This window comes from Lathamus discolor, chromosome 1 (assembly GCF_037157495.1).
Source record: "Lathamus discolor isolate bLatDis1 chromosome 1, bLatDis1.hap1, whole genome shotgun sequence".
NCBI classification, from domain to species: domain Eukaryota; kingdom Metazoa; phylum Chordata; class Aves; order Psittaciformes; family Psittacidae; genus Lathamus; species Lathamus discolor.
The window spans coordinates 122,368,686-122,389,095 of record NC_088884.1 but is presented as its reverse complement, the minus strand read 5'-3'; positions in this window follow the sequence as shown (position 1 = coordinate 122,389,095).

The window sequence follows — 20,410 nt, the reverse complement described above, 5'->3', positions numbered from 1 at the left end:
AGGAAAAAATGTAAACTTTTTTTTTTTTACGTTAACGTTAGATAATAAACACTTTTTTATTAAAAGCAACTTCACATAAAAAAAAAAAATCTTGATTTACTGTGAAGTTCACAATTCATTCAAGTTTTCCACATATGTAAAATAAGGAGACACATGACATTTAAACAGCTACTTTTAAAAAACTATTTGGAGCAAAGTGCCATCATATTTGTGTAATATCCATTCCCACAGATTTTATACACTTCAGTAATCTCTTAACCACTTGGCCACTCCTGAATGTGAGTAATCTGCATATTGATAGTATAAATTAGCATGCTTAAAAGATCTAAAAGCAGGTTTCGAAGGAATCTTTCTGGAACTAGGCATCCAGCCTTCAATCATTTTCACAGGCTTACTTAGAAACTCAAATGATACATTTTTCCTTTAGATTATAGTAAAAGAGGTAACCTTCTTCCATGACAAATAGCTTCTATGCATAACAGTGTCTCTCAGATACTCTTTCTTTCTGCGCAAACCCATGAGATAGCATGACCTTAAGCTCCTAATCAATAAAACTGCTTTTAGATATCATATGCATTGTGACATTTAGAAAGGGAGGCAAGATGAACGTTAGGAATGATTTCTCAGTATAATTTCTATACTTACCAAAAAGTCTTCCTCTAGAAAGAAAGACAGATTGCCTTTATTTCTATTTGAGACTCCAGTTCTTTTTTCAGCCTTACTTCAGTCATAAGAAGGGCAAATTATGTTGTCTATTTTGAAGTCCCAATTACTCACTCATTTATGTCAATGGAAAGTTTAACTTTATTGAGTCTTTTTTGTATTTCAAGCTACTGAAGCACAGTCCAAACAAATCTGTGGAATCAAAAGCCAAGCACCTTTGAAATAGATTGCATTCTGTCTGTAGCTCTGAATGCAGCCCAAAGGCTTGACCTTTCTTAGCAAGGTACTGCGTTGTACAGACTTGCCTCTGCCTTTCCCAAAGGGAGCTTTAAACAGGAGCCAGCTAGTTTTCGGTTTCCCTTTTTAATTATTCCTTGCTGCAAGTTGGAATCTTGTAGAATAGTGTCAATTAGTTGGGAACAAGTCAACTGCAAACTTCTGACACGGCAAGAATTTCTCTGTCCTCTGAGAGCTGGTAAGCACTGTAAAAGAAAAAAAGTTCCTGGCATTAAGCTTTGCTTGTGCTATTATTCCCTTGCGCAAACTTCAGCTAGGAATAGTCTGTGGTTTCCTTTTAATTGGAAATAAAGACAATGGTGTCAAAAAGTGATGTTTAATTGTTGGTTTTATCTCAAAATATCTATTAAGGCACACAACACATTATAACCAAACTTCGTAAATTAAATGTTACATACTGCATGCAGTGAGCTGTTTTTTACTAATTTTTACACATTTTACTAATTTGGGTTAGAAAGGATGTCCTGAGACCACCAGGTCCAAATGCTCTGATCAAGCAGCATCAGCTAGAGGTGGTTGTCCAGCTTTGTGTCCGGCAGGTTTTGAGTACATCCACAGATAGAGACTGTACAACCTCTTGGGCAGACAGTGTGTACTGGTGCTTAGGATTATTCTTCCCCAGGAACACTGAAGATGATTCATATCACATCACTAGACGTAATATGGGCTTTACACTCAAAAATAAGTATGTCAAGTAATTAATGTAATTTTTAGCTGGACTTTCCCTAGCCCCCCAGATTAGAAGATTTGTGTGGGTTTTTTTCGCATTATCATTCTAAAGAACATAATATCTCACTGCCTGGAAGTCAGGGCATTTAAGGAGATTTTAGAATTGGTGTGGGGTTTTTTATTTATTTATTTCCTTTTATGTTGTCTAAAATATATCTTGTTCATAAGAAATAAATACTTTAGATCAAAATACACATTCTTTTGACATGGTCTGGTTTCAACCAAGTCATGTTAGGTAACCAGGGGAAAAAATATAATTGAAAAACAATTTCAGTTCAATTACTAATGTTCTCTTTATTTGCGGTTCTATCGGTTAGTGTTAGTAGGTGACTAGATATAGTTTTAGCAATATCTTGTTCTGAAAATGTGAGATCATGTGCAATATGTATCATAGAGGATATCTGGCATGTCCATACTGTATAATAGTGTACAGAAATATTTGTGTTGTCCCAGAAACAACTAGAGGGAATCGTGTATAACTGTGCTATCAGCCTGCTGGTCAGGATAAGCTGTCAGCTCTGCTTAAATGCATGGCACCTCATCTTTCAATGAAGCAACAGCCTTTGTTTCTGTCCTATGTCTGAAAACACATCTTTTGAATTAAATTCGACATGTCAGGATTGAGGAAAAACAGAAGTAATCTTTTGTTCTCCTTATTTTCATGCTGGTTCTGCATCTCACTGAGGAAAGTTTTATGAGGTCAGAGTTTTCAAATCCTTTGGAACACAGTGGTGAACATTAACAGCTTTAAAATAGGGTTTGTTTGCTTGACGCTCACGTTTTCTTTTTCTTGGGCTGGTACAGCAGAACAAACAAATCATTATGTTTAATGAAGTGGTACCCACTTAAAAATGATTGCCTTATTTTGTTCTCTTCCAAGCAACTGGAAATTCATTGAGTGTTTTAGTACAGCACTGGTCAGGTATGAGCAATACAAATTCATAAGTGACCTATTCATTCACTTTACAGAAGCACAGAATTCAGTCTGCAACATAGACCATGTTTCAGATTAACTTGGATAAACAACTGATGTTCCAGACCTCTTGAAATAAAGATTAAATTGATAACATTGACCAGAGTTGGAATGAAATGTCATTCGTGATGCTGCAGTAACAAAACAATGGGAATCTGCAGTGACATTTGAAATTACAGATTTGAAATCTGTAATTTCCATGGTATGTTCCCTTTTACTTAGCCACATTGACTTGTTAACAAGTGTTTAAAATATGTCCTCTTGTCCACTTGTCCAAGCTCTTTTCCTTCTGCATCTCCATACATACACAGTATATAGGTAGATATTAAAGGCAACAGTTGTGAATAGATCATTGCATACGATCAGTGTATAATGGATAAATATACCTAAAATGCTGATGACAGCTTGAAGTAGTTTTCAGACATTGTTTAAATATCCATGTTCTGTCATTCCATATTTTATTTTTTCCATTTTTGGTTCTTTCCACTTCATAAACTAATTCCATTGCAAACTTCTTGAATTAAAAATATCATGAAAGGAATGGTGAATTTTATTACAGGTGAAATCTGTCATTATTGAGAGGATGTGTTTGGTACTGGACAATATTCATAGAGCCATAAATTATCTGCTTCTATTTTAGGCACTGAAAATAGAGGAGAGAAAGCAAAAAGCAAGAGAAGATTTGGGTTTGATGTTACCAATCATCATTATGTTTTGACTAAATAGCAGGATCAGTTGACACAGTTTTGAGTTGAGTTTTAGTTTGCCACTCCACCCTAAAAGTAGCAGTAAGAGCGTTTGGGATTAAACACACAATGGGCCAGTTCCTCTGGCCAAGACTTCCATAGTTTGATGCTGAATCCATACCAGACACAGAGAAGAGTGCTTCTCTACCTTTCAATAGAGTACTGATGCAAAAAAGTATGGGTTAAGAAACAAATCCTTTTTAAGACTTTGAAGAGAAAAAAGGAATGGAGACTTCACTGGAAATTCAAGTAAAGGTGCACAGCACCCTCTTCATTGCAGAGTTAATTAGGTTAATATCCTTGACTGAGTCACAGATGTCAGTACTTCTGCTTTGTTAGGAATGTCATGGTAAGATAAGCGCAGCAATTACTATGTCCTCATATATTCCATGCTACAAAATAATGGTAATATAGTGATGATGCTAATCAAACATAAAAGCCTTCCTAATTAATTATTTCTATGTTCCAGACATTATATTTGAAAGTACCTTATGTAGTCATTTGTCTTCCTGGTTCCCCTTATATCAGTAGTAAACTGGGGGGAAAAAAGTATTTTTTGTATTTCTTTCTTGTTTAGTTTAAACATGCATAAAATTATCTTTGATAGAAAATAGCAGTAAATTATCAGAAACAACATACAAAGAGAGATCACTCTCCCATATTTCCTCAAGCTCAATATGTAAAATACAGACTAAAAATATAATGATTACATGACTATATGCATTACCTATTAAAATTAAAGTAGTATTTTTATTAATGTATTTACATAAAAGTAATAGTATGTGCATAAAATTATTTAAACTTAAAATTGATGTAGTAGTCAATCTGCTACCATGATGAGCCCATTTTTCTCTAACTTGTTGGAAAAAGTTCTATTAATAGAAACAATATGTTAAGATTATGGTGTTAATTAAATTTATTTTTCTGTCCTTCATTGTAGATATTACCCAAGAGTTACTGTTAAAAAAAGTGAGAGTAGCAAATAATGTACTTCCACACAGTTATTCTTTTATTACTTCAAAGATAGAAATATGCTTTATGCCCATTTTTCAATATGAAGTGGTAAAAATTTAGTATTAAAATTTCCTGTAGGATTAGTTGTAACTTCTCTATTACAGGAAAAGTCAACAACTTTCTTCTGCCAGAGTCCCAAGCAAATGTTATCACAAAGATGATATAACTTTAAGGTGGTAACAGAGATGTATTTTGTCTTATTATCTACTTTTCTCAGACACTTTACCTCACTGTAAAAGCTAGCTACATTGAAAGCACAAAAAGTAATTGAAAGAAGTCAGTGAGCCACATTGGCAGTTAGATTTTTACTTTGAAACTTTGACGCTGAAACTAAGAATTTAAATTGTTGTGACTCAGTTCCAGAGCCAGAGCATGTCATTCAGCATCATGAAGTATCAGGCATTTTTAATTAATACTGCACTTAGAGGGTAGTAAATTTTGCTGAAATAATATAGCCTATAAAAACTTCTTCTCTGTGTTTTTGAAAAACACAGCCATAAATCAGTCCAAGCTGATTAGCTAAATGTAAACAAAGAAAATGGTAGGTAGAAAGTACAAACAGCTGTATTAACATGCACATAACAGTATCCTTGGTACAGATTATGCACTGATCACAACCAATACAAATATTGAAATGTGTGACATTTTGTAATAGCTTTCTACTCTCTCTATAAGGAATCCTTAGTGTATTTTGAAAAATTAGTCAATGCTGGCTTAAGCAAAGTAGATACCAGGTCTTTGCTAAGTTAAATAATTTTAACTGAAATAGGTTAGCATACAGTTATAATAGGACCATAACTAGCAAAATCACCAAGAGTAATAGCTTGTGGTGTAAGGGTTGCAGCAATCAGCTGGGCTCAGGCTGGATGTAGTTCACAGAAGATGTATGATTGTATTTTAGCTAAAAATATAGGTTATGTTTTTCTTTCAAATCCTTTCTCCACTCTTATATTGCTTGCAGGCATCTAAGTTGTTAAATCTAACCTCTACTTCAGTTTACCTAGATGTAACTCACATTTACTTGCATAGGTAGACTTTTATTTCCCTGTTTTTATTTGTTTTGATTAAAGAAAATGCCAAGTTACATAAATAATAAAATAAGATTTTTTTTCCTTTTTTTTTTTAAGCTATATGGGAATAGTTGTACACCTTTTACAAGAAAAAGAAAGCAAATTGTGCATAAGTTTGCTATTTGGAAGTAATTTGACTAATTTAATCTTCTTTTGTGACATTTAAATATGTGGCTAAAGAATTGGATGTAATATTAGTACAAAACAAGGTGTTTGGAAGAACTAATTTAGAGAAAAAAATTCTCTTTTCCACAGAGTAGATAATGTGAACAGATCCTGAGCTCATAACCTATATACTGCACTTGTAATTGACTCTCCTGTAACAATTCTGATTTTCTTTATAGACTTTTTTCTAGGTGGTTTAAGAAAAAGGGGAATGAGTTTTCTTAAATTGTTTTGGGTGTGGTTTTCTGGTTGATTGGTTTTCAATGCTATCTCTAACATGCTGATTCTGTACTGTAGAAAGAAATATTTTATTTTTAGCTTTCACAGTAGATAGCAAAACATGCGTGTATTCTCGGTTGATTACTAGGACCTGAAAAGTCAGTAAGATTCAATGACTAAGTAGCATTAATAATTACACTGTTCTATTTTTGAGAAAGCAAAACAGATCAAACCAGCAGAAAACAGAAAATCTGGAGCCAGATCATATTTGTTCATCAAGCTGGTAGGTCTGCCTTGAGAAACAACCTATAGAAGTTCAGGTATAAATAGATCTAAACCTGGATTTATTACTTATGGTACTCTATAAGAGAGCAAAATTTTCATCCTCTGATACTAGGACTATAAAAAAAGAGATTGTATACTTTTACACCTTTACAACTGAGAATAAAATCTGGTTCAGATTTTTGTTTTAAAACTGATGCACATTTTGGTTTTCCCTGAATATCAGCAATTATGGCCATCTGTTAGGCTGGCATAATTCCTAGGCAAAAATTGTTGTGCCAGTTTAAAAATGGCATGGAGGACCAACTGGTGGAAACAGGCGATTTCCATCTCTTCTCCCTCCTGTAATATCTTTCATCAGATATCTCCCAAAAATTTACTACTTTTTACTACATTGTTGTCTGGTTAGCAACAAAGCTAACCACAAAAAAGTTAATTGCCCACTTACATATTAATTTCAGACTTCTTTCAGTTTAATTTTTGTCAGATTATTCCTGAGGTTTATAAAATTAAATTGGTGGAGTTAAAAAAAGATAAGCTGAAAATTAAGGAAAACATTAAGAAACACATGAAATATATTTTAATGGCTTAAGTTGTGTGACAGAAGAGCTTTTTTTCCCTCTTTTTAAGTAAATGAATAATTCATTTCATATTAAGCCAGTCTGTAGGAATCATGGACCTCATTTTTGTTTCTGAGAAAAGCAATTAGCTTTAGCAGTGTTCTTCCAGTTTAGCCTAGGATATCACACACTGTATAGATTCTAAACAAATAAATACAATTATTATTAAAGCATCAAAAAGAGTTTACTTCTCTGTGGTTATCTGGAAAGACACATGTAAACAAATTTTCTCCAGAGGTTGCCTTGGAGAAAAATGTTTATTCTAGACCTGCAGCCTTGCAGCACTTCAGCTATAAAGCTTTCAGCTATTTTAAACACTTTCAGAAATTGTTACTATTATTCCTTGATGTGAGAATCCTTCAAATGGTCATACATGGCAAACAGTGCTAAAAATATCAGCCAGGCATGTATTACCTGCCATATGGCTTAACACTTAAAAGTAATGCATGTCTGCTACACACAACACAGTATGGCCTCAGACCAAGGATAGACAGACATCCACTTTTAATTCTTCTATAGTGGACACCCTGCCAATGAAATATGTAGGCTCATAATGAAGGAAATGTCAGGAACACAATCAAGAAAACAATGGGTGGCTGTTGCTGCTGAAGCAGTAATTTGGTTTAAAAAATATGCTGGCACAAGGAGCAACTTTTCCTGCTATGAGGCAAGAAACGCAACACTCCTTTTATCTCCAGCTAGATTAATTTAATGTATATTCCATGGAATTTAGTAGTACTAAATGTTTGGTTTGAGACTAATTCACAGCCTTGTGTTCAATTAACGATATGCTCTTGTTAGTTTCTCTGCGCAGGACTTAGTTATACTCTAAATTAACTACTCTATTTGAAGAGTTTCCCCTTTCAGTTCCATTGCGTGTATCTTTTGGGAATGCCTTTATTTTAAGCTGTAACGGTTTCCTGGTTTTATTTTTACAGAGAACTGTTCTGCATTCTAAAAAGTTTCATTTTCAGACTGTTATGTTTGTTCATTAATGTTCTTAATGTCCCTTGCTGAATTGGTTTTGCACTTTTACTGTCTAACAAGCATCAGGCTCTTTGCAGCCTGGAATTTGTCTCACTCTAATGAAAATTTGGTTCTGTGGCCTAAATTATAATGATATAAATAATTCTGCTACTACCTTGTATACATTGTTATTAATTGATAGGGTTTTTTTCCAAATATCTTTAATTGTTTGAGTTATGTAATTACAACAGATCTCGTGAAATGACAGTAGGGTAAACAGGCCTGTTAGGAAAAGACTTTCATTCTGAACAAAAGCAGCCAAATCCCACTCAAATTATATTTTGCAGAATGCCATTCCTAATAAAATCAGAAATCACAACTGGCTGTGCCATAATTGAGTAATTGTCCCATGATAGTGTTCAGTATTTTTAATTCAGTCAGGGTTGTTTGGTTTTGTTGTTTTGGGAATTTTTTTTCAGGCAATAAGTTATTTATGAGTACAACTAACTTTTATTTGAAATTTGCCTTCATTATTTATCTCTAGATGTCTTAATAATCCATTTTAAAGTATAAGTGACAGAAATGATCTTTCAGCTGAAAGAAATAATAATTTTCTATTATCTATTTTTAGCCAAGAATTATTAAATGAGTGATGTTTTCCATGAGACCTATACTAGGACTGAAGGGCTACAAGTGAAGTATAAAGGATGGAGTAGAGAGAAACAAAGTCATTCTAAGATTAATCCAATTGTGTTCAGTGGAAGAGATATATGGAACCTGGGAGACAAATTAGAAAGTGATTTAGGTAACAGGGCAACTAGTGAAGCCAGATGCAAATACTATCTGGTGTAGAAGTAGCAAAATACTGATACGTGTAAGAAGTTCTGTCTATAAGAGAGCAGATTCATAGTTCAGGGGTCACAACTGGATGAGGATCAGTTCATTTAAATGCGATAGATTGTTATTTTGTGTGGACTATGCTTATGCAAGCGTATGCTTATTTCAAGTACTTGTTATTTCAAAGGAGCTGTTATATCACAAAGAGCAAGAATTCCCAGATGCTCAGCTTTTCATAGAAAGATATGTGGTAATCTGACTTGACAAAACCATATATGATTCAGATCAGTTTAACCCTTTCATTATCATCTCCAACATATCCTCTCCAACCCAAAAATTAGCAGAGAAGCATGTAGAAGTAGATGCCTCTTGGAATGAGAAACAGAATTTATTCTAGTAATTGCATAAGAGGTAAACTCATGAAGAAAGGGACTGAATATGTGCAGACAGAGACAGCTCAAATGCACATGTAATGCAAATAAAGTATTCCTGGAGCAGAGGAACCGTATTTCTCAACAGTAGCTTGAAGCTAAGTATGCAGAAATAGTTGGTGGTCTAATGATGTTCCTATTGTAAACCCTGGTGACTGCTGGTGAACTTATTCCTTCAGATGAGGAACCGTTGTTTCCAGTACTCCAGTATAAATTTTATCTAACCTTCAGTTAGTGAGCAAGCACTTTCCAGCCATTCTTCACATTTACTAGAGCTTCTTCCCTGAAAGACAGAAAAATTTATTTAAATTCCCAGTTTCAGTGTTTTGAGTTCTGAAAGACTGAAGGGATTTCAGGTGCTCAATTACCATTTTTATGGAAAATGTTAGCTCTGTATATGTATGCATATAGCGAGACAGTGCAGGGAAAATAGAGAATTAATCTAATCTTATACCTGGAGTGATTACACCATTTGCATCTAAATATACAGACAAAAAGGCTATGTTTTCTCAAATAAATTCTTAACAGGTCAAACTTTTCGTGTATGTCATATATTTATACGTATACAAGTATGTGCTATGATATGCTTCTCACAATAGAAGCAAAGTAAAACGCTTCAATTTTTTATATGACCAAGACCAGGAACAGAGCATCCATAATTTTAGTCTTCATTTCACACAGAGAAAATGTAAAAAAGCAGTAAGTTGAGCTTGTCTCTCATGTCTGTATCCTCGGTAGTCTTATCGTCCAGTGTATCAAAGGCTTCTGAGAGATCTAAAGAACCAAAATGGGTCCTGCCTTCTTGACAACAAGAAGTATATACAAGTAGTATAAGACTACTACTACTGCTGCATATTGCTGCATCTTAAATCTGGATGTATAGAGGCAAAAAAAATCTTAAGATGTTCAAGTATAGTCAAAATTGTTGAAATACAAGCTTATTGATAATTAGCTTATTAAGAGAATATAAAGGTAATGTTACTGGTGGGAACAGACTCACTACAGCAGCAGGAAGCTAAAAAAAATTCTCATTTGTGAATGAATGTGAAATTCTTTAAGAAATTCTTTAAGAATGACTGTGTCGATCTAATGAACTCACAGGCTTCAATGTGTATGTAATTCTGTTTCTGGGTAGCTGATTTCCTACTTTACCTCTTCCGTTCTTTCCTTCCTCGTTTCTTCCTCTTTTTTTTAATCTGTCAAATCTTTTCAAGTGCTAGCATTCTTATCTCCACTAGTTATATCTACAGATTTCTTTGGCATGTCGAAGGAGAAATGAGCTCAGGTTCTTCAAACATATACTGCAAGAAAGGAACTGATTTACTCTTTTCCTTTTCTCATGCACATTTGTTTTAACTCTGGAGTAAAATATATTTAGACAGGTTTCTTCCAGTCTCTCATGAAGAATAATGCTTTTGTAGGGTAACTTTGAGAACATGTGGCACACTATACCACATTGATACAAAATTATTACAAAAATTGTCTTGTAAATATATATAGCTGATAAACAAGAAAGTATACAAATATATGCGATTAATTCTGTAGATTTTATAATTTTATGTACTTCTAATATACTATATTTTATACTTATGGGCTGTAGTGGTAGGACAAGAGATAACAGATTAAAATTTAAGCAGGGGAAGTTTAGATTAGAAATAAGGAAATTCTTTACTGTGAGGATGGTGAGGCATCAGAATGGGTTGCCCAAGGAAGTTGTGAATACTCCATCCCTGGTGGTGTTCAAGGTCAGGTTGGACAGAGAGCCTTGGGTGATATGGTTTAGTGTGAGGTGTCCCTGCCCATGGCAAGGGGGTTGGAACTTGGTGATCTTTAGGTCCTTTTCAACCCTAACTATTCTATGATTTTATTTTTAGCAACAAAACGTAGAAAGCTGCAGGATATTTTTGGTAGAGTTTGGTAGAGTTGAAAGTGGCAAAATATTTATTGTATTTATTTGCTTATTTTGTCATCCACAGGGTTTAATCTTCAATGAATCTGCAAGATGTCAGATACTTGTGTATTGCTGGCAATGAAAAAGTTTCTTTTGAGTGCCTGTTTTCTAATAAGCATTCTAGTGATTTTCCAGGTGTAGTCCCTAGCCAGCTAGCAAATATAAAGATAATTCTTAAAGATAAGCTTCCGTTTTATGTTTTAATGTACATTTATAGAATTTAGTGTCAAAGATAAAAATCTCCAATGAGACATGCATTTCTGGACTGAAAGTGTTTCTGGATTTAAATCCAAGCGGTGGGGGTGGGGGGAGGAGGGGGTGAGCAAGGTATTTGTAGCTTCTTAAAATCTGTCTCTTCTTTCACAATGGATTTCTATTTTCAAATTCAATTTTGAAGTGACTGCTGCATTTCTATCTGTGTACTTTACACAGTACATTTCTGCAATAACAAGAAGCAAGTTCAATTCAGCATTCAGATAGATGTTCTCTTATCAACAAAGAAGACTTCACTAGAAGACATCCTTGTTTATCCAGCTTCTTTCTGTACATACTGTCTGAATGCAGTGTTAGCTTCCTCTAGCTTAGTATGGGTACAATTGTCTGTGAATTGCTCTTTACAAGTAACAGGTTTTATATATACATACACACACACACACACGTATGTATGCGTATAAAATACACACAGATATATAAATGTATGTTACATATGTATCTTAAAACTTCTGAACATGCCCATGTTTTAAAGCAATGACAGGTAAGAAAAATAAATTTTTATGGAGGAATGATACTATAAGGGACTAAATACCATCCTAACTAAAATTTCACTTACCTCAAACTAACAAAAAGCAGGACAGTGATCTTTTATTTCGTCCCAGTTTTTAGCACTTGCAGCCATGCTGTGGCCATGGTATAAAGAAGACAGCTGTCAGAGAAGCTGGGCCCATGTCTTTTAAGTTTCAACTCATTTTCATAGTGACATATCAGATTTGTAGAACATTCAGTGGCACGTGAAAAGTGGAATTTACTTTCTCAAAAGGCCTTGGAGATCCATATATATGGTAAAATTAAGACTCTCTGCCCTGAAAGGAGGCTCTGAACATAGTTTATGTTGATTATCATGATTAGTATTTCACAATAATTTCTAATGATGTGTTTAATAGAAGTGAAAATGGTTTCTGGTAAGTGCTTCAGTTTTAGTTGAATTTCTGTCTTGAAAGCACTCTGAAGTTTAACATGGAACTTCTTCCCACACCAGTCATCCAAGATGTAACAAAAAGGACTTGACCTGCAGTGTGAGAGCAGCAGGAGGAGACCACTGCACTGACCAGGTGGGCAGGAGCTGTGAGGGTAAAAAGCTTGACCAAAGACCTTCTGCCTGCCCTTGCACTTGAATGGATCTCTTCCTCCATGTTTTCACTAGCACACATCTAAAGTCCCTGAGTTTTCTTCATGGTGGGTTTGTTACTGCATTAGAAAAACTCTTCCTGTTCAACTCTGTTCTTCACTCTTTGTTGTGCTTAAACCTATGCAATTTCAAATTTGCTGAAGCTATGGAGGAGTAAGAGAGGAGAAGGAGAAGAAAGAACATATATTTGACTTTCTTCATCATTGACCTTTTCTCTTTTTATGACTTGAGTTCTCAGTAGTTATTGATACAGCATGTGTTCCCATGGGTATAAGTCAGTTGTTGAGCAAACAGACACACAACTTTTATCTTTCTACATGGTAAGAGAAGATGTGATGAATTAATGCTTATAATGAATGCTGAAAAGAATTATTCTTACTTACATATATAGCCAGGGTTTTGGCACAGGTTACTAAGCCCTGTAAATCTATGGCATATTTTGGAAAACAAAATACGATTGTCTAGTCTATTTCCCAATTTTTTCCTCAGGGCTTCATAGCACTGATGTAAAAAACCCCACACAACCAACCAAACCTACCCATAGGAGGACTGAGAAACTGTTAAAGAGAAAAGCTTCATTTTATTTCATCATTTCTGAGGAGTACATGAACTATGAATTAGAATCCTATTTTTGCTTTGAAAAGCTATCTAAAGAGAAATGTATTGTTACATTTCTACAGCTCATGCAATTCCTTTTTCTGTACACGTACTAAGAATGTTTTCCTGGTACTTTTCCTGGCATTCTCAATGAGGAACTTGAACACCAGTGAAGGGAATCAATAGTCATTGTTGCTGCATTAAAGAAAAGACTGAGATACTTCTTTTGTATAATGCAAGCTCTGGAAATGCATAGGGTATTTGGAACTGTAGCATTTCCATTCTCAGTGATTTTACCATCCTGGGTTATAAGGAACTGTAATTAGACACTTCAGAATTTCAAAGTCATTTCAAGAGAACTGTTTTTAAAACCTCTTATGTCAAAGTCTAAGTTCAATCATGGAATAAATCTTTCTCTCAGAGATTATAAAATACAATGGATATTAATAACCACCATGTCAAGAGAAACAAACCTGTTATTTTACGTAACTAAATTCCTTTTATGTTACTGAAGGATGCTGCAAAATAGTCAGATCTTATTGGAGCTGTGATTTTTATGAGTGATAGAAAACAAAAGATTTTGGTTTTGTATTATACATCAAAAGAGATTGAGAGAGAAAGAGAAGCTAGCTGAGGATTTATGCTTGCCAGTGTGTTGAAGCTAAAGCATCTGTTTTGAACCATTGTAAAAAAAACTTTTCATAGATAACAATATTCGAAAGGTGGTGGGTGGTGGTACATACTTTCATTTCTTTCTCCCTGAAGAAGGTGAAAACTCATGATGGAGGACTGAATGTGTACTAAAGTGAAGAAGAATGCACCTGCCAGGCAAATGCAGGTTTTAGTTTACATTTGTTATTTATTTATTTTATAATTATTTATTATTATTTATTTATTATTTATTCATTTTTATTATTTTTAGTTTACATTCATTAGAGAAGCCTGTTATATATTTTCATTAAAAAACAAGGGAATATATAGATCAAAGTTATTTTTATGAAAGTATCATGAGCACCATCATTTCCCTATGCTGTAAAAGGAACTGAAAACAATGTTGTCTTTTTCTCACTCTTCTACAACTGCTTCTGCAATATGAAAGTTTTGTTGCAGTTGCCATGTTTTAATTTTTGAACAGTACTTAGACATCAGTGAAGACGAGGATTCTTGTTCTCTGGCTGCTACTGTAAGGCACATGCTGTGTTTAATATTACAAGTTATTACTTATGTAAGTCTTATACAGAACATACGGAGGTGTTACATTTCACTTTTGAGAGTAAAGAGGAAAGTGTATTTCAGCCTGCGTAATTTGTGTAATTTCAGCCATAATTTTGTTCTAAGAGTGGTATTGCTCTGGTTAAAATCTCTTTGTTGTAACTAAAGACATAACAACAAGCTATTCAGGTTTCTTCATTAGTAAAGGCATTGGAATTGCACTGGAAGTTCACCAGCTTTGCCAAAATACCAGAATCTGAGGAGTACTGGATTTTGCATTGCAATGCCTGTGATGCAATAGTTCCTATGCTCAACTTCTGAGCAGAGGTGATACCAGACACAGGTAGGACTTTTATGATTTCTGCACCAGCATTTCTGCTTTCAGAATCTGAATCATAAATATATGAATATTGTTTCAATAATATACTAATTATGGGCATGACATCTTAAATACAAACCTGAAAAAATACAGCTAACTTTATAATAGAAGTTGGCTTGATTAACTACAAGACAGTATGACATATGATTAAATGCTTCTTTATGTCCTGGAAGAGGCTGGAAGAGAATCCTTGCTCTGGATTGTTCAAGAGAAATTCTGAGGCCTTCAGTTCCAAGGTATCTCAGCTTAATGTATTTATTATAGCTGCCCAAAATTATGTTTAAAATGAAGTTGCGTCTAAACAGTCCAAAATATTAACAGATAAAAAAAGAAATTTGAAGTCCATTTCTTTCTATCTCTTTCCTGCTTTTTTGGCTTCACTGAGAAAACTTTTGGTATTGTCATAGATTTAGATAAGATGGACTATAAGGAAAGCAGAAAACTCAAAAAATTAAGGGAAAAGTCATAGCTACAAGTGGGCTCATATATTTAAGCAACTGAAGAAATAACAAGAGTGCAGAAAACAGTGCAGCTTATTTTCCTGAAACAGACAGGATCATGCATGAAGATGGAAGAGAGAAGCTTTTCATGAGCAACAATTCAATTTTATAAGGACTCTTTTTAAATTTGGAGTTGATGGGCTAATGGTACAATTCAGCCTTAGAGGAAAAAAAAAATCAAAGTTATTATATTGGGCTGACTTGTGATTTTTGTTTTTAAACTTCTTTTCCTTATATTAAGTGACATGGGAAAGACAAAGAGCTCATAATGAATGTCAAATAGAGTCTGATTATTAATTCTGTCTTGAAAGACAATGTAAGAGGTAGGGACAACGCACATTTTTGTGCACGTGTGTATGCCTGTGTACGCATTTCAGCAGAAATGTTGTTTCTAAGTAATTTCACTTTGCAGTAGTGTGATCACTAATCAGACATTTATATTTATAACCATAACTTGCAGGGGTGAAAAGAGACCAAGCTTGTAAAAATATTATTTGTGCATTTATGAGAAATCCCCCAACTATATCTTGTAGACTTATATAACTATGTATTATAGAAAAGCAAGTAACCTAGCTGTGGTGTTTTTGAGAACAAGCTTAATATAGTCCTAAAGAGGTCTAAATTGCATTGCCATATTTGCATGTACTGTGTGAGGCTTATCTGTAACTGTTCAATCTGTAAATTTGTTGTATATACCAAAGCTAACCTCTTATTTAAATGGGTCAACAAACGTATGCGTTTGTTTATTGACAAGCAGGATTTTTTTATTAGAGTACTTGGTCAAAAGAGTGTAAATTAACTCATTATTTTCATTTCAATGCAGCAATACAGAAATACTTTTGTTGTGATTGTCCTTTGTGTTTCCCTAACAATATTCTGTAGGGATAATCTTTCACCTTAAAATATGCTGCACACAAGAATTCATTTGACAGCTATCATAGTGATCCCTCCAAAAGCATTATGTTTTTTATGAGAACAACCGGAAATTTCTAGGTCTGGCTTTGATACCGTAAATTCATGCATAATTTTGGTTAATACTCCCAGGAATTTTATTGATAAAAGATGATATTTCACATCTGAATGCATATTGCATAGCGCAAGAATACTTTATATTCTATGTATATATTCTCATATTATTCTAATGTTGATTTAGACTTTAGTTTCTGATGTGAAACACTGTTATTGTGTGAGCACATCTATTCAGGGATCAGATTCCATTAAGAGCAGTAGCCCTTTTATCCGTATTTCAAGTGTCAGTCGTGTATCACTTGTGATACTCATCGTGTCATCATGTATCAGTCAGGCATCGTGCATCAGTCAGGCACATGAAACACAAAACTGAGTTTAGGTATATGTAAGTATTATTTCTGTTTGGTTGATTTTTAAACAGTCAGTATTTGACTTTTATTTTGTCCTAATTCTAGCTAGAAGTGTTTTGTCTCTCTCTCCTGTCATTTTGATATTTCACACTAGAAATTCTGGAGTAACAAAAAGACATGGGTTGTATTATTTTATATGAAATACCCTTCCAGGCTTAACTGACATATTCATCCAAAATAAGAAAATGTTTTACCTTATGAGAGGTTATTTACCTTTCAAAGAGGATATTTAAAACACATGAAGGAATTTATTTCATTTTGGCCTAGTGGAACAGAAATGAAGTGACTCTTAGGAAGTGGTTTATTGATTTAAACAGTTGTGCAGCTATAATCATGTAGAAAATATTACATCATAAAATGTATTATTTCTCCACAGAAAAGAAATTGCACTGGAATCTCTGATATGGTGAAGAGAGTTCATTAGAAATAATGGACACTTTTCCCCAGAACTCTAACTCCGCTGATCAGTTTTACTGCTTTCTGTATATTGTTGCTGCCTCAAAGATATGAATTACTAGGACTTCATAACAGATAGAATCTAGATTTTTATAGCTTCTAATCAAAAATGTCTATCTTCTGCAGTCTGGTGTAGCTATGAATAATAAATATTGAATTCAACATATAAAGCTTCAAAATTATGCTAAAACTACTAACTTGAGTTTGTTAGTATTAAGCAAATATTTGAAAAAATTATAAACATATTTTCAGGCTTCTCAAGATTCCTAAATATTTTTATCGCAAGAACACATAGTAACATTGCTCATCGTGATAAGCTGTTACTAACAAATGAAGGTATTCTGTAAGATATGTTGGTGCAGTAGTGGTATTTTATGCCACTAGAAATAGCAGCTGAGAGTGCATTTAAGGGGAACAGAGTTTTCCTGAGCTAGGGTTACAGGAAAACTGAATCTGTAGGAAGGGGATCATGTCAGGAAAACCTTTTCCTAACCCCTGCCATTCTATTCATAAGCTTTAGAGACAAAAATTTAAGCACAGACTGATGTTTCCGTGATTCTTTGCTTAGTCTAAAAAGGATTTATTTTTTGATGTAGTGAGAGAGATGGTTTTGTTTTCATTCAAAACCATCAGTAAATAGGGTAGTCATCTTTAATTCTTATTTTTCTAGGAAATATTTAAAGGACTGGCAAATTAAAAACTACAGAAGATAAAGTCCAACACAATATAAATTGCAGTTCATATCTATTTAGAAGTAGGCAGCAATCATTAACTTGTGTATTAAGTATAGCGCTCAAAAGATTTATTTTTACTCTTTAAATTCAGTAAAAAAAAAATCTTATATGAAGAGTAACTGAAACCAGCCTGTCTAGTCTCTGCAACTGCATTGAACTGAGTAAAAGTGGATTCACCAAGTTGTCAGAAAATCATTTATTAGCAAACAAGACTAATTTTCATTTAGAAAAAAGTTAGAGGTCAACAAGAATTTATTTGGTACCCAGTAAATTGCTCTATCCCATGATTTTAAGAAATATATAAGAAGATGTGGATTGACTCCTGGATTTTTACCTGAAAAACGTTTCTACCAGTTAAAAGATTTATCCTTAGCTAAAGCCATTCTTATCTGAGCTGATCTGCGAATAGAAGAAAGCTGTTTAGGGAAAGCAAAGCAGTCTAATTTCAGGCCAAAGAAATTATTCTAAGCATTTTATGTATAAGTTAAACTCCAGTAGAGACATAACGAATTCGTCCTACACTACAATGAGGTTTTAGCTAATCAGACAGAATAAACTCATAATAAAGTTGTGCCTTGAATAGTCTGCCTCATATCTTCCATAATTTACTGTGAGTTATGAAAGAGGTTGGTGAAGGAAGGAAATCAGGATCAACAATTAATCAACAGTAAATGCAGATAAGGATGTTGTAGACAGCATCTGATTCTGTCGGGACTGCTTTGCACTACTTTTCTGTTTCAGGTTTTGGTGAAACAGTAATTTCCAAAGGTAAATGACAATGACATTCATTTTCCACTCTGAAGACTTATATGTATGAAGAGGACACTTGTAAATTATGACATCCAAATCTGCCTTTATTTCTGACTGACAGTTCTAGGTTGAATTCACCATTCTACCTTTCCTATACATGGTTTTAAGAAAACAAAACCAGAAACAAAACTTCTGTGGATCCCTTTTCCGTGTAGATCAATCTCCAAGACGCATTTTTCAAGCATTAGATTTTTTTTCAGAGAATGGAAAGTTTCACACAGAAGTGTGATTTGAAATGTTCACAGCTAGATGAAACCCCGGATTTGCTACTTTGAAGCTATAGTAATACAACATAGTTATCAGATCAAAATTAACAGGTAAAAATACCCTCAAAACAACCAAGCAATAAATCCTACACTGAAAGCAGCATCTCTTCATTTATAACTATTAATCTTTAACTTGAAATCTTCTTATATTACTCAGGACTAGAAAAAGAAACTTCTGCAGGCAGAAACATGGCCCTGTGCACCTACTTAACAGACAGCTATCAAGCCACTCTCTGTTGAAAAGAAATAGCAGAAAGAACGAGGCAATTACAAATCAATAATAATGTGCTTACCTCTGTCACAAATTTGGGAAACCAAATTAAAACAGCCTGGAATTTGAGGGGGTTTTGTTAGAGTTATTTCCAGAATGTTTCAGACTTTTCTAAGGGAGGAAAGGAAATAATGCTAAATATAGAACACTGAGGACAGGGAGAAATGTCTAATAAGCCCTCAGGTGACATTTTTTATGGCGTGTATCCTATTTACCAGCTCCTGTTCCATTTCAGAATGATTACTGCAGATGCTTGCATTTCTGCTGTTTCTGCCAAAGGTCAAAAACTTCTTCCTACCTCAACACTATTTTTTTCCCCCTTCCCAATAAAAAATAAAGTCAAATGACTTTTCAGTAGTTTTCTATTCATATGTTAGTGAAATTATAGAGGTTATTAGCCATTAGAGAAATTAGTGTGGAATAGTGAATGCCTTGTGCTGTGCCTGCTAATCTGTAGCTACAAACTGAAGTTTTTATATTTGGAATATTAGTGCAGGAGTTCATGATGTTCTTAAAACTGTGAAAGAAGGTGACGACAGTCACTTTCATATTCTTCATGTTATGAAAAATTCAATTGAAATTACCAGGGTTGACAGAAATTAATAAAACTTACTTGTCAGGTGAAGGGCACTGAAATCTGTGGCTCATTTTAAAAAGCCTTCAGTGAAAAATGAAATGAAAATTGAAATATCCCACATATTCATTTTTTAGTATGGCAAAGTTCCTGATGCTTCCCTTCATGTTTAAAAAACAAAGCAAAACAAACTGTAGGACTGTATGTGTTCCCTAAATCACCTTCTTCTTTGTTTAGAACATTGACTACAAGTTTATATACCATTTATTGCTTTTTGGAGCTGGTAGCAATGAATTTGCATTCCTAATGTAGGTATTTTAGTTGCAAAATGGGGAAAACATACAAATCAGGTCCACTGTTTTAAGTGGTTTTTTGTGGCAATACGATATACAGACAATAAGGCTTATTTACAATTGCCACAGTGAAGGAAATAGTCCAAGTTCTAATGTTGCATATATTGAAGTAAAACTACTGAGTTCACAAGTTCCCTGTTTCCTGGATGAAAATCTTAAATTATTTATTGTCTTTTACCTTAGAAAGTGAGATATATAGCTGAAGATCTTATTTTCCAGAAATATTTAATACTTATTTTCATAAGATTTTTTTTCTGATTCTGATTTTTCCGTTCTTTTGAATTGTCAGCTCTGCATTGTCAACAAAAAAGAGGGTTTAACTTGAAAACTGAGTCAAGACAAATTTCTGCAAGAGAACACAAAACATTTAGGACAAATGATTGTTTAAAATTACTTTGATTTGAATTTAAGAATTAGTAGCACTTTATGCTATTATGCATTTGTCTATTAAATTGGAGGCACAAATATCTTTGATTTTTTTGCGTCAAAATATATATTTTTTTTCTGCCTG